The sequence below is a fragment of the Cavia porcellus genome, unplaced genomic scaffold, assembly GCF_034190915.1.
Source record: "Cavia porcellus strain 051 isolate PalLab524CR breed Dunkin Hartley unplaced genomic scaffold, mCavPor4.1 scaffold_1, whole genome shotgun sequence".
In the NCBI taxonomy this organism is placed as follows: domain Eukaryota; kingdom Metazoa; phylum Chordata; class Mammalia; order Rodentia; family Caviidae; genus Cavia; species Cavia porcellus.
Genome location: NW_026947484.1, coordinates 203,498,761 through 203,513,473, shown reverse-complemented (window position 1 = coordinate 203,513,473; position 14,713 = coordinate 203,498,761).

The following is a 14,713-nucleotide window of genomic DNA, read 5'->3' as shown; positions in this document are numbered from 1 at the left end:
AGGTGCCCAAAGCTGCCATATGTAAACCGGATGCAGGTGCCTTAGCACCACAGCTGTAGCACTGTCTTTATCCTTTAGGGAGAGCTTCAACCACTGTTTCCCACCCCGCTATCCCTCTGCATGATCTCCTGTCCTGCCATATTTGCCTTTTAGTTACTCCCTTCCATGTATTTTCAGAAAAACACCTGGATTTACCCCTACTAATGAAGGAGTCTGAGAATACAGGTCCAGTTCTACGTGTTTCTTTTCAAAATGAGTAAGAGTTCTAATTGTATGCTTCATGTAAGAATTAAATGATGTTACCACAAGAGGGAATTTTGTGATTTGATTAAGATCACTGTTTAGTTATCTAGTTTAAAATAGTCAATTTATTTCAGAAATATTGAAGTAATGTATATTGTCCCTTCAAGGATAATAGATTGTTTCCATACTTTTCCTATCAAGAAAATAACATTTTTTTCTTTTGTATCCTACAGAGTAGCAAGTTGGCCTTCTCTATTACAATATGTAGGATTGACAACTGTATTGTCATGATGAAAAATATTAAAAATATACATATAATTTACATCTTTATATTGTCTTTTTAAAATATGCTTGGATTGTCTCACAGGCTGTAAATTACTAAGGTAAAGAAATGTTATCCTAGATTTAAATACCTAGTTCTGTTCTGCTGTCTTTGTATGAACACCAGCATGCAAAATCCAATTCGAAACACAGGAATAGATCACTATAAGAAAAAATTATTACACAGTTATAAACATGTCAAAGTTATGTAAATGTATGTTGAATTTTAAAGAAATGTACATTGTAAGTTTGGAACTCTATATTTCATAGAAAAACTTTTTTCTTATTTACCTAGCATGTACTTTATGAATTTAACATTGTATATTTTATTTATAAAAGTAAAATTGAACTATAATGCCCTTATTCCCTTGAGTTATAATAGGATGGCACACCCTCAACATCTGTCTAGGTTACTTTTTACTCATCACTGAGACAAAATCCCTGATGCCCAAAGTTGGGAAAAGAAAGGTTTATTTCTCACAGTTTTTGGAGGTTTCAGTTCATACTCAGTTGTCTCCAAAGCAGGGTGGCATGGCAGGGCCGCAGTTCATGGAGGCTGCAAACAGTAAGGTGGAGACTGGCAAAAGAGAGAGACACACCATCTTCCTGTATTACTTTGTGTGCTGGCTCCACCCCTAGGTGAGGGTAGCCCTGACACCATGAATCCAAGCACTAGACAATGAACCAATCACAAATGCACAATGCAAATGCATGAGGCCTGGGGGCCACTGACATAAACCTGACACCATCCCATGTAGAATTAGATTTACTTGCAACTTCTTGCATTCATTTATGGGAAGGGGACAAGCCAGTTTTAATTCCCACTGGAATCTTTGGGCCACTGCCAGAAAGAACCATGGGATTAATTGTTTAAAAAATCAAGTGTAATCTCTAAAAATTTACTGTAATTCCTTCTAAGATAATTAATGATTTTTCATCCAAATATAAGTTGTAGTGTCTTCCACACACATTTGGGTGATCAAACCTTATGATGCAATTGCTCAGAATATGCTTCTTCTCACTGATAATTTTTCTGGACTACCACCTTCCTCTGTATGTCTCCAGAGATGGTAGATCTCTTTACAGGCTGGTATTTTGAAACTATTTATTCAAAATCATTTTTGAGAAATTCATCCCTAAACTATAGAATTGGAGCACTCATTTCCTCTCAATCTCTTGCCAATTGTTAAAAGCAGTCATTCAGATTCTTGATTATTGGTTTAATTTTCTGTTTGACAATGTAGCTGGAGTCAATCATAAATTCTGTTTCTAGAGGCATGTTTTGCTAAGGATTATAGATTATAACTGGGGAAGATTCTCAATTTTATTTTTCTTTTTGCACCTCAGATGGTTAGGATTTGGTTCTTGCACCATACGTGGAGTCACTTTTTGTTACTTGTCCACTGTCCTGGCCTTGAGAAATAACAGTACACCACAGCTTTTAATCCTAGGCAATTCTCTCCCTCAAGGAAAAATTGCTAGAATGGTAAGTTTCCCCTCTTTTGTGCTCTTCCAGAGAGAAACAGACCTTCATGTATCTCTGGGTGACATTCAAAAACAGGTCGAGATGTAATCTTGAATCACTTGAAAATAAATGTACAAGTATTAGTCCAAATGTATCTGCCTTTTAGTCCTTAGGTGGAATGGAAGATTAAACCCTTGCTCCTCAAGAACAATGCTGACTGGTTTTTATTACACAGGTTCATTTTTGGAGCAAAACATCTCTAGGAAACCATGTACATTTAATGACAGTTTTAAACAGAAACATGTATTTCGAAGTTGAAACAGCCCCAGTCCCCAAAAGACTGCCTCTCCTCATGATTTCTCTCCAGAACATCTTGTAGGCTGGCCACTCTCAGAGATAATCACTTTATGCACCCAAATTTGACTACTCACCACCTAGATATAATCAAAATTATCTTTAACAATATGCCCATTAACAGAAACAGTTGCATGTGGCTAGCAAAACAACATTTTTGCTATCAGCTATGACTATCCTATATATATGGCTATCAAAACAGTAGTAAGTAACCTGTATAACTGGAAATTTAAGTCAGAGAAACCATCAGCCTAGAGCCCATCTTAAAAGGTTTAATTCATTCTAATTCTTATTACCAAAGATCTCAGTTAATTGACCTATGACATGTCCTGGATGGTCGGTTTATACTGACAAATATGAAAACTATAAAAGTGTCGTTGTATTTCTAACTGGCCAAATATATTCGAGGGCCTTCTGATTTTATAAACTGTTTTGTGTGACTTTATTTGTTTGTCTATTAGGTAAACAGCTGTTATATTTGAGCTTGAAAAATAATTATTTCCTTCTTTTGCAATTTTGAATTTTTGAGGTACACTTTAGGCTTAGGGACATTATTGGAACTGGATTCCAATTAATGAATAAGGAAACAGTTGCCTGGAAAAATTTCTCAATTCCTTGTTAATTAATAGGGAATCCTCAATAATCTCCATAGCCTTATGGGAGATCCCTCAATAAATGTCCTTTAAAATACAGTTACATGTTCGCATTGATCATTATGAAAGTATTAAATTTACTAGACAACAAGATTTTTATTTAAACGTGCTCTGGTACAAAGGTTTTCATATGGCTACAGTAATTCCTTATTATTAACCTTATGATGTATTAAGAGTATTCATTCTAACAGATGTACAGGTCTTCCAAATTTTAAAACAAGAATTGGTTATGGTAATATACTTTTTTTCAGATTCAGACCTCTGTCTTTTAAAAACATTTATGAGTTACACATTCCACTAAAGTTCAACAAGTTAGATGATACCTTCCTATGTAATAGATAGAAATGAATGACTAAAGGGTTAGTTTATGTTAAAATGGAAATTCAGGTTGTTACAAAATGTCAAAGTTGTCACAATAATGTATATGGATTTCAATTCTAATTTTCTGTGTATAATATATAACTGTTAGTATTCTACAGGGATTTAAACACTAAGACATCCACAGCTGATGAAAATAATGATCGTATTTTATATTTTAAGGTGCATGATATTCAGATAAAGTAGTAACGTTACACTTAATGCCTTATTACTCGGTAATATTATCAATCTCTTCTTCTAAATGTTTGACACTTAGATTTGGAGACAAAACACTAGAAAGATAGACAGGCTAACAGGAAACCAATATGGTGGCCCCAGCCATCTGAGGTCCATGAGGATCCAGGATACAAGAGAACCTCATCTGTGACATCAGTAAGTCTCTGAGTTTCTGATCAAGGAGACTATAGGACCACAGGGGAAAGTCACCATCGGTATTTAATGTGCCTAAGGAGAGTCACCAGGAGAAAAGAATCTCTTAAGCTTTCAAAGAAAGCAATTTGGTCAATTTGGATGGCAATGACTCATCCAAAGTTTGACAGTGACAGAAGCACTAAGTGATCCTGTGCATGGTTCCAAGGTAATTTTGAGGAGACACAATTGACCTTGACAGGCATCAGAAAAGTGAAATTTTATAAACATAGTTTCCATTTCAGCTTGGGCTTAAACACCCAGCAGAGGAGTACAAACAAAAGATGCATATCCTATATGCTGTTTCAACTACTTCAATTATAAAAACAAAATGGGGGATAGATTGGGGAAGAGAAATTCACAAATGGCTAATTTTGCATAGTTTCCAATGGGATAAAATGGAGGTTTGAGATTATTGGTACCACCCAACTGGGATTTCCCATTGGTTCTTTCAAGTGTGATCATCTGTGTACTGGAGTTATCACAATAGTATACTCCAAAACAAGATCCTATTTAGCATAAGATTATCTATGCCTTCTTGAGTCACCCCAGGATTATATTCCAGGGTAAGCTCTCTCTTAGCATTTCATTATCTATATCATCTTTAGTCTCAGGCTTCTACTGAATTGGAATCATTCACAAACTGATCTATCATTATATACCTAATAAATAGTGGCTCCTATGGAGTGTCAGAGGAGGACCCACTGAATTCCCTGCTATTCACGTATTACTAAGCTCGTTTCTGTTTGTTTATTTTCCTTCTCATATCCTTAAGGCAGACAATTGGGACTTTCAGCAGGGTTCCTGATAGTCCCAGCCTATGTTCAGAGTCCCTTGTACCCTCTGGGACATCCTACTCTCTTTCAGTTTTGTTGTCACTCTTAGTTACTGCTGCAGTCACTAATGAATGTTGATGCCGTGAATACAGGAAAAGAGGAGTTTGGGAAAGAGAATGACAAATAATCTAGGACCCTGGGCTTCATGCAACCCCTGTAAATAATCCTACATCAATGGTGACTCACGCAACCTCCTGAGTATGAAGATTGTTGGACTCCAGAGGACAGGAGTTAACCACTATCTGTTATTATCAAAGCAGGCACACTAAAGCGGGAAAGTTCCCATACTGCCAGAGTACAACTGTGCTCAAGCAAATACTGTCAAAAATGCTGCTATATCACACAACTGACAAGGGAAAAATGGAAGCGTTAAATGGTTCAGCTGTGAGGCAAAAGCAATGCCTGAACACTGTAAAACTGCCTTTAATAAATATATGCAGAGAGAACAATTTAGATTAACATACATTTCATTTAAAGTTGATCTCAAACACCCAGATGGAAGGATTAGAAATAGATAGGTTGGTGAACAGATAGATAGATAGATAGATAGATAGATAGATAGATAGATAGATAGAGAAATAGATACATAAATATATACATTTATACACACATAGATACATACACTGATAGAGTACTATTAAATTAAAAAATTAGATATAAAATGTGGTTTCCATATACTGAACTGTACTCGTGGCAGTCTCTAACTATACCTACACTTTACAGCCTTAATTACACTTTTGATTATGAGTTCCACAAACAAACAGTAACATTAAAAAAAGATGCAGTCCATAATTCTGTCATTACCTCCTTTTAACCCAGTGCATCTGGACTACCATGAGCTGTATTTATTCTGCACAGATATGATTAGATAAAGTTTTAAAATGTTACAAAAAAGTTAGAAGTTCATCCAAAATTTTAAAGTTCATCATACCAGGTATCACAAAGTTCATCACAATGGCCAGTAGATGTGACCCCTCATCATTAGAGCCAAGGGACTAGTTCTCTAGCCATAGCCATTTCTTAAATATGAAAGAACAGAGAGTGTGATACAACCCTGGTTGTATGAAACTCTCACGGTGAAAGATGAGACTGGATTGGCTGCCCCAAGAGGATTGCAGAGTCCAGCCATGCACAGTGAATTGGTGCCCCAATCAAACTGGTATTCTTTTGGGAACCAAACTCCCAGGTTGCCATGTTAGCCTAAGCTTCTCTGGGATAGGAAAAGACCCCTTCATTAGAAAATTAGCTAGCACCAAGGTCTCTTCCCTTGGTCTGGTTTAGACTTCTAAATGTTCGTGGACCTGGGTGTCATGTGTGGGCTGCTGACTGGGGAGGCAGTTAAGGGATGTTATTGCTTGGCAACCTCTCTATCTTCCAACAAGTGTAACAGTTATAGTGTGTGTGTGTGTGTGTGTGTGTGTGTGTGTGTGTGTGTGTGTGTGGTGTATGTGTGGGTGTGGTGGAAAGACAGGATTATTTTAGAACTAAAATGATTGCTGCTGCTCCTCCTAGAAGGATGAGGTAATCCTGGGTTTTGTGCTCCACTATAGAAGTTTCTGCTGCAGGCAGTGTGGGACAGTGGTTTATTGGGCTGAGCCAGAACTGCCCATGTGGATGTTCTCCCAGGAAGCTAGGTTCCCAAGAGCATATTCCTCCACCACCTCTAGCCCTTCCCTAGCTTCATTTTGCTCTGTTTCCCTCCTCAATTCCATCCTCATGAACTCAACAGTTGTTTCTGTGTTCTACCTGGTTATCTAGGGTTCTAATCTCTAGCTCAGGCTCTAGCATTCTGCCTCCTTCATTCAACACTAACATGAATCAAAGCATATGGTCAGCTCCATGTCCATATCCTGATGCTGTCAATTCAAAGGCTAAAGTTCATTTCTGAAGAATATGGAGGGAATAATTTGGTTAATATCAGGGAGGGAAAGAACTGAGTCTACAACCCCAAATCCCACTACTAGTAAATGAGAAGATTCTCTTGTTTCATCACTGACCCTCAAAGCTACAAGCCTGCAGTTACTATATTAACAGCACCTCACTTCCAGTTGCACTAGGAGCGCTCCTTCTACTTTGGAGCTCAATGTGCTGCAGCCCAGGTTCGGTTCACATAAAGACATGCTTTGATGTTTCTGTCAACCTGTTCATGATTGGTTTCTGAAGTACACTGGTAAGTTCTGTAAAACTACTTCAAGTTCTTCTACTGAGTAATACACAGATAACACTCATTTCAAAAGAAAGAGCAATAAGCAAATAAAAGAAAGAGCTCTTGATATTCAAGAGCTTCAGAGACCATTAGCCCACACAGGATGTGTAGAGTGCAGAGATCAGCTCTGGTAAAGTCAGCCCACAGTAGTCAGCAAAAGGTGGTACCAGACCTTCATGGCCAGCCAGTGTTGTTTGGAACATTTATCAGTACTATCCAATGACATCAGGACCGCTAGCACACCTGCACTTTGCCTATTAGTCCAAAAGGACCCAACCTGAATGTAAACTTCCCTAGTTGAAACAATTAACCTCCAAATCAGGTTTCTGGTGGCAGGATGAGTCAAAGCTAGGCCTGGCCACTGTTTCACTCATAACTGTGACAGCCTTTGGATGCTTCTACCACATACAGAGATTTTGCCTGTGACACTGCACGCTGGCCTGAGATGCAGCCCTCTCTAGGCCTCATTCTCTTCTTTCAATCCTTGTATTAATATTTTTCTCTAAATCCCAGTTAGAACTCACTAGAGTAACAGATTCAATATTATAAACATCTACAGACAGATAGATATTTATTTAGACATGGAATTTATAAAGTAGACTTACAATGGCCTTCTAGAGAGGCAGGTGTAGAAGAATGCAAAAAGGCTTTCTCCATGCTAGATAGCTGGACATTCCAGTCAAAGGTGGGAGATCTGGAGCTCACTGAAGATTTCTGTTGAATTCCCATCTAGAAGCCACTGTCTGCTTTGGAAGGGTGAAGAGTCTGCACTGGAAGCCTGGAGATGGATATGCAGAGTAGAGGGTGAAGATGAGCTCCTGCAAATGTCAGAAGTGAGACTTCCTTCTTGTTTTCCTTTTATTCCATCCAGGATACAAGCCTATTGGTTGTTGTCACCCACACCCTTGAGTCCATCATCTACACCAGAACTCTGCTAAGCCAATCAGATGAGTATTTCAAATTGACACCACAGTTAGCTTTCAGAGTTCTGACCTCCATGACTACAGAGAATTAAAGGCAGGAAACAGCCTGTGAAAGGAGGGTAATGAGATGTTACTGGGTGTGAGCAAGGGAAACACCAACAAATGGATGACAATAGAGCTCTAGAGATGGGGAGAGAGTCTGAGACAGTCCTGCTATCAGTGCAGGAAGAATGCGCCCTATACAGATCTCTACTCTGAACTTACCACCTCTTCCCACTTCTGAACGTCAGGAGAAACAGTTACTCTATTACTTTGATGACCATGCATAGATGACTCCTGGCACTTGATGAGTACCTGTTCAAGGCTGTGTTTGATTTTTTTTATCTTTCTTTTGTTTTCATTATACTTTTCATTTATTTTCCTCAGTACTAGGTATTGACCTTGGACCTCCCCATTAAACTACGTCTTTAGCCATTACTTATTTGATTTATTTTAAGTCATAGTCTGGTTAATCTGTCTGAGTTCAGCTTCAACTAACAATATTCCTACTTCATCCTCCAATGCAGCAGGCATTACAGCCTTGTGCCACTACCCAATTTGATTCAATTTGGTATAAAGAATGGAGTAGGAAACTCTAGGGTTAGGAGGGGAGAGGGAGAATACACGAAAGGTAAGACAACCTCTGTTAACCACAAGTTTCCTCAGTTTCTGCTCCTTCATGTTCTTCATCCAATCTGCAACAAAAGAGTAGAGTAGATAGTTGTTTTCTGTGTGTGAGTTGAACCTATACCCTGCATACCAGCTCAGGATGGTATACACAGCCAGAGTGAAGTCTGTTTACACATAAAGCACAGAAAGAGCCAGGTACATGGATCTCAAAAAGCAAGATATCTGTCCTTCTCATTTCCAGTGAAATGCAGGGGAAGCAGAAGGAAAAAGGGATGCCAACTAATGTTGAAGAAAAATCTTATTCTGTGTGTATGAATATGAACACAAGTAATACTATATTGTTGCAATAGATACTGACATCTGTGAGACACAACAAGACCTTCACTCTCAGTCTTTATCTTCTTCTAAATGGGACATGGTCCATCAACTATTGAACCACACTCACCCATAGCATATCTTCGTCAATGTGAGAAGAAGCAGGCCTTAACCTTTTCCTTCATGGCCAGAGTACATACAAGAGAGAAAAAGAAGTAGGCAAAGCATCTGGGAATGGGGCTCTAAATTCTAATGCCATATACCAACTGATTCAATTTAGAAAAAAAAAGGAAATCTAACAAACTGGCTTTTGTCCAATTATTACTAGTATCAAAAATCATTCACAGTGGTAAGTGAATGTTCCATTGATCAACACACTCTGGTTTTCCCACTGGACAAGGTTCCATTTCAGTTCTCTAACAGATATGAACCACAAAACTTGGACCATTATAAAATCATGTCAAATGCCACAGCAGGTAAACTGGAAAGGCAACATTAGCAATATCAGGAAGGATGGAGGAAAACCCAGTCATGGGAACAAGCAAAAATAAATCCAAATAATTATCAAAGAAAGAAAAGTAGCAGTATTTCGTGGAATGTCACCCTAGAGGACTTGCTGGATATAAATATTATTTCCCAGGTTTATAAAAGCACATTCTTACAAATCTTAGCTGAATGATGAATGTAACTAGGGCTTCCAAGTTGAACTGATTTTTTAAACTTTGATATACTTAAAATATTTCCTTAGCATTAACAATCCTAAGATTTAATCACCCGGTTAATTTTCACTTCTGCTGCTGCTGTTAACAACAAGCATGAGAACAAAACAGTGGAGCTCTTTGAATTTCAAGGTGCAGCACCACATACATTATGAAAAGTTTAGAGCAATTAAGGAAGAGAAAATAGCATGAGGAAAAACAGAAGTGTAGGGTTTTTGTGTGAGAAGACTTTATACAATAAGGGTTGCCAATTGTCGAAGATTAACTATTAGTCAGCCTAGAATGTACAGCTGAATGTAATCGATGTGGTTCTGGGAACACAGATTCACCTGAAAGATCTGCCCAGCAACATCAACAGAGCACTGAAATGGGATGGTGTTGTGTTCTTGAATCTCCTGGAGATGCTTCTCATGTTTATCCTGAAATGAAAGGAACTGTTCTGATTGTCTGAGGAGACTGGGTCCTCACTGTCCCAGAGTTGCTGTGGATCTTCTTGGGGACTTTCTTCCTTCCCTTGAGCGTTGCTTCTTACTCCAGTGAACGTCTCTCAGACAGCTGGAACAGATCCTTCAACCCACTGCACAGACTTTCTACCTTCCACTGCTGAACTTTTGGCCTCCACAGTAAAGTTTCTTGAAACAGACTTGTAGGAGACATTGGCTTGGTCTTTAGGCCCCCAGGTGCACTCCTGCAAGACACTGACAGGGGATACAGGGTTTTGGCTGGGTGCTTTGTGCCTCTATGAAATATACAGATCTGCAGCACATTTTAGATTTGACTCTTTGGCTGAGTATCATTTCATGCCTGCACGAAATATTTTCCTTTGTAAACACTGACTCCAACATTGTTTTACATGGTTTCTTGTTACTTTTAAAGAATCTTTCATTTACTTATCATTTCCCAGAGCCCTGTCCTCTAAATCCCACATTTTGTCTGCAGACTGGTTGTTTCTGATGCCCATAATTTCAGCCACTTTTTTAATCAACTGCATTTGTATTTGCTAACATTTTATAGTCTCTCATTCTTTGTATGCTTGTGATAATGTTCATCTCTCTCTTTAGCTCTACTAGACTTTTATTACTCTCTTCTTGAGGCTTGCTGATCACTTGGTCCAATAGTCTCTTTTTCTGACTGTGTATACCTTCTTTAAAATTGGAAAGCCCTTTGCACCTTACTGAATCATATTATCTCCATAGATGCCCTTCCAGAAGTTTTGTTGTATGGTAAATGATGTCCTCCTAAGACTCATGTTGGAAGATTGAGAGGTTAGAAGTGTGTTGTGTGTGTGTGTGTGTGTGTGTGCGTGCGTGCGTGTGTGTGTGTGTGTGTGTGTGTGTGTGTGTGTGTGTATGTGCTAGACCTTGTGATTTTTTTGGCTCAGTGTCCAATTCTTCAGGAGTGAATGCATTATTGCTTATGATACTCAGACAATTCAACAAATGGCATAAAGAAGAAAAGACCTGCAAGTAACAATTTTAAGATATGGCTTATAATATTTAGGGAAACCACTGCAATATCCTCAAATATCAATGAATATGGCAAACTCTAAAACCACATATGAGCAGTCATTAATTACACCAAAGTGGTCTGTGACTATAGAGAAAATCTTAAATCACCTTGATATAGATATATAGTTATTCAAATTGCTAATTTCCACTCGGTAAAGGCAGTCATGTAAGTGTTGAAACATATCACTGAACTAAGTAAATGTCTTATCCTTCAGGTCAACCACTTCTGAAAATTAAATTGAAGAATGCTGGCTTGACACCACTGCATACAGGCCCCATGATCATCTTTCAATAATCCTGATCTTCCCAGGCAATCTCAGGAGATTCCTCTCACTCTCTGCAAATCTGTTTCCAAGGCAAATGTGGTTTGTGTGGTAGGGTAATACCTTACTCCTGTAGGGGGCACTCCTCAAATGGGCAAGTCTTATCCTACATCTGGTTGGTCCTTGATTATCACTCTACTGCTCTTTGCAGGCGAAATGTAGAAGAAGAACATGCTAGGATTTTATAGCTTGGCCTGTCTCATCTCCCATACAGGTCACTTGAACCCTGAACTAAAATTAGTTGGTTGAGTTATGGGTGTACAGGTCCTATTACTTATTGTGTCCTGCAAGGATCACGTGAGACCTGCACCACCAACAGTGGCACTTGAGTGTGTGCAGCATGAGTACTCTGTCTTCCTGCTGTACTCACAGGCCCTGTGTGATCTGGACCAGTGCTGGCAGCGGTGCAGGGGTAGAGCATTTAGCCCTTCTTTCCTTCTGCATCCCATGCAAGGCGAACAAGCCCTGTTTGTTGAATTTTAATAACGTTGTCACAAAATACAAAGACTCTAAGATGAAGAACACAGTGAAATTTTCCACATGGGCAGTTTACACGTACCACTTGTGCCAGTTATGCTAGCTTCTCTGGATTTTATGGTGTGGATATCAATGCACAAATAATTTCAGAATGCCAGTGAAGCTGGATGGATCTGGACTTTGTGATATTCTTGGAAGCTTACATTTTTTACATACCTACACTATAATAGACAATCTGCATTTAATGAGAGATCTACTTTCATGCCTTTAGTAGAAGATTTTTGAGAAGAAAATGCTGACTTCATGGTCTCATCTAAAATTTAACTAAAAGTATAAGATGTGCAGTCTCAAAAGGTATTTCCTATGCAATAATTAATTGTATTCTTGGTGATGGTTAAGATTTGAAGGGGATCAAAGCGAATAGTCACCTTTCAATCACAGGTGAAGATTTCCTGTGTTCATGGATTCACATAAGGAAATTATAACCACACCTGAAATACTGATATTCTCACATGTAATATATCATGATTGGACCTGTATGAATGAATCCAAGAAAACGAGGGTAGACTTTTTCCTCAAACCTGAGTGAGTTTTGATTGGATATACCATAATAAGATCTGATTAGGTGTTGTAAATACACACACACACACACACACACACACACACATATATATATATATATGAAAAGAAAAATCAAGATGTTTACAAGTTCCTTTGCTTTTGACTTCAAGAGCACATTGAATGGCTATTATGTAAGAGAGCTGTGGAAATAACCTGCGAAAATGCTACTCCAGAATTGTACACACGATGCTTCTACGTAAATGTTTCATGCATGTCCTTGAAATTTCCATTCTACAATAATTAGATATATTAAAATACACAGATCATCATTAAAAATTAGTAAGTTTTAAACTTCAACTGCACTGTATAACTTACTATTTTATTTTGTAATTTTAGATTTCATTCATTTATTTTATTTTATTTTTTTAAATTTGGCCTATTCTAAATTTGAAAGGCAATGCAGTGCTGTATGGTGAATATGGGGATATTTTGATCTTTCTTTGAACAGAGATATAGGGCTGTCTAACATTTAAAACATCAATGAAGGTTTGAAACTTTTAGGTTTTCTCTCTGAAGGAATTCTAGCTTTGTGATTTGAGAATGGCCTCAGAGGATTTTTGAGAAAATGTAAAAATCATAAGTAGTTGAAACACATCAAATAAAAATAATCTTATAAACTGAAAACTATAAAACCAAAGATTTTACTTTTAAAAACCCTACACAATTCATTTCTCTACTCATGTAGAGAAAAGCATCCCTGTCAAGATGCCACAGCTTTGGGACACTCTTCCTGGGAGAGGATGGTCTCCTTGACCCATGGTGGGCTCCACTCTTTACTTTTGTTCTTGCCTTACACACTCCTATTCACTTGTTTCCAGCTGTAAGTCTGCAATGATTTTCTTTTTTTTTTTTATTTAAGAGGAAAAAGAGAAAAACACAAAACAAAACAAAGCAGTGTAAGGTTACACATAATACAGAACTACAAAAAAAAAAAAAACATAACAGTAAGAAATCACCTGTTAATAGATTACATAATATCATCTTGGAAATAGTTGTTCAAATCACAGTATCAAAGAATACAAAGTAGACATTCAAACGGAGAGACTGCAAACAGCTGTGTTCAATGATCCAAAAACATTAATATAGTCAGTTATTTAACATCCCTAAACACACTTGTTGTTACATCCGTTAGAGCTCTTTTTTTTCCCCTCCCTCTCTTTTAACAAATGATTTTCATATTTTGCATTTTAGTTCAATTCTTTTGAATCTTCAGGTGTCTCCCCTCATCTTTATCAAACTGTTTCTCACCTGTAGTTTGAGCCATATTGACCTCCAGATCATTATTCATGTTTAACTGAATTTCAAACTATAGATTACTGGTGTTTCAGGAAGATGTGTTGCAGATTTAATAAATAAAAATGCTCTCAGTTCCAAAGTGTAACGCATATTCCATCTATGAATGCACACAATAACCTATCAAGTGCACCCTAACTTTTTTTTAAATTTTATTTAAAAGGAAAAAAATAGAAAAACACAGAACAAAACAAAGTGGTGTAAGGGTACATGTAATACAGAACTACAAAAAAAAAAAAAAAAAAAAGACAGTAAGAAATCACCAGTTAGTAGATTACACATTATCATCTTAGAAATAGTTGCTCAAGTCACAGTATCAAAGAATACAAAGTGGACATTCAAACAGTGAGACTGCAAACAGTTGTGTTCAAAGATCCAACCAAAAACATTAATATGGTCAGCTATTTAACACCCCTAAACACACTTGCTGTTGTATCCATTATAGCTCTTTTTTTCCCTGTCTTTTTTACAACAAAATTTATACATTTTGGGTTTTATTACTCCTTAGTTCTTATTACTTTTTTGGGGGGGAGAGAGAATAAAGTCAAATATGGCAAAACAAAGCTGTCAGTCAAAACCAAGGATAGACATAGCACATGATGTAAAACAGAGTACAAGGTTATCAACAATGGTTATCAACAATGTCTCTTGTTTCCTTAAAAAGAATTACAAAACACCCTAACATTCCATTATTATGATGGAACTCAGTGCCTGCAAAATATGTGAGTGAAAGGACTCAAGAGTCCAAATTATCTAGAAATGTGGCACTTGGGATTATCCAAACTGCAAGTGTGGCAGCATGTGTTAGAATGACAGACATTCTCCTATCTCCCCATAGCCCTTTCGATGGTCTTTACATGGGACCTGATGTGGACTTGTAGGGCCACTCTAGAATTTCCCATGCTGCCTTGATGGCATAGCAGATCTCCCAGCAAGGCTTACAGATTATGAGGCTAAGATCCTTGGGTGAACAATCAGGGTTGAAACCAGAAAGTCCTGCT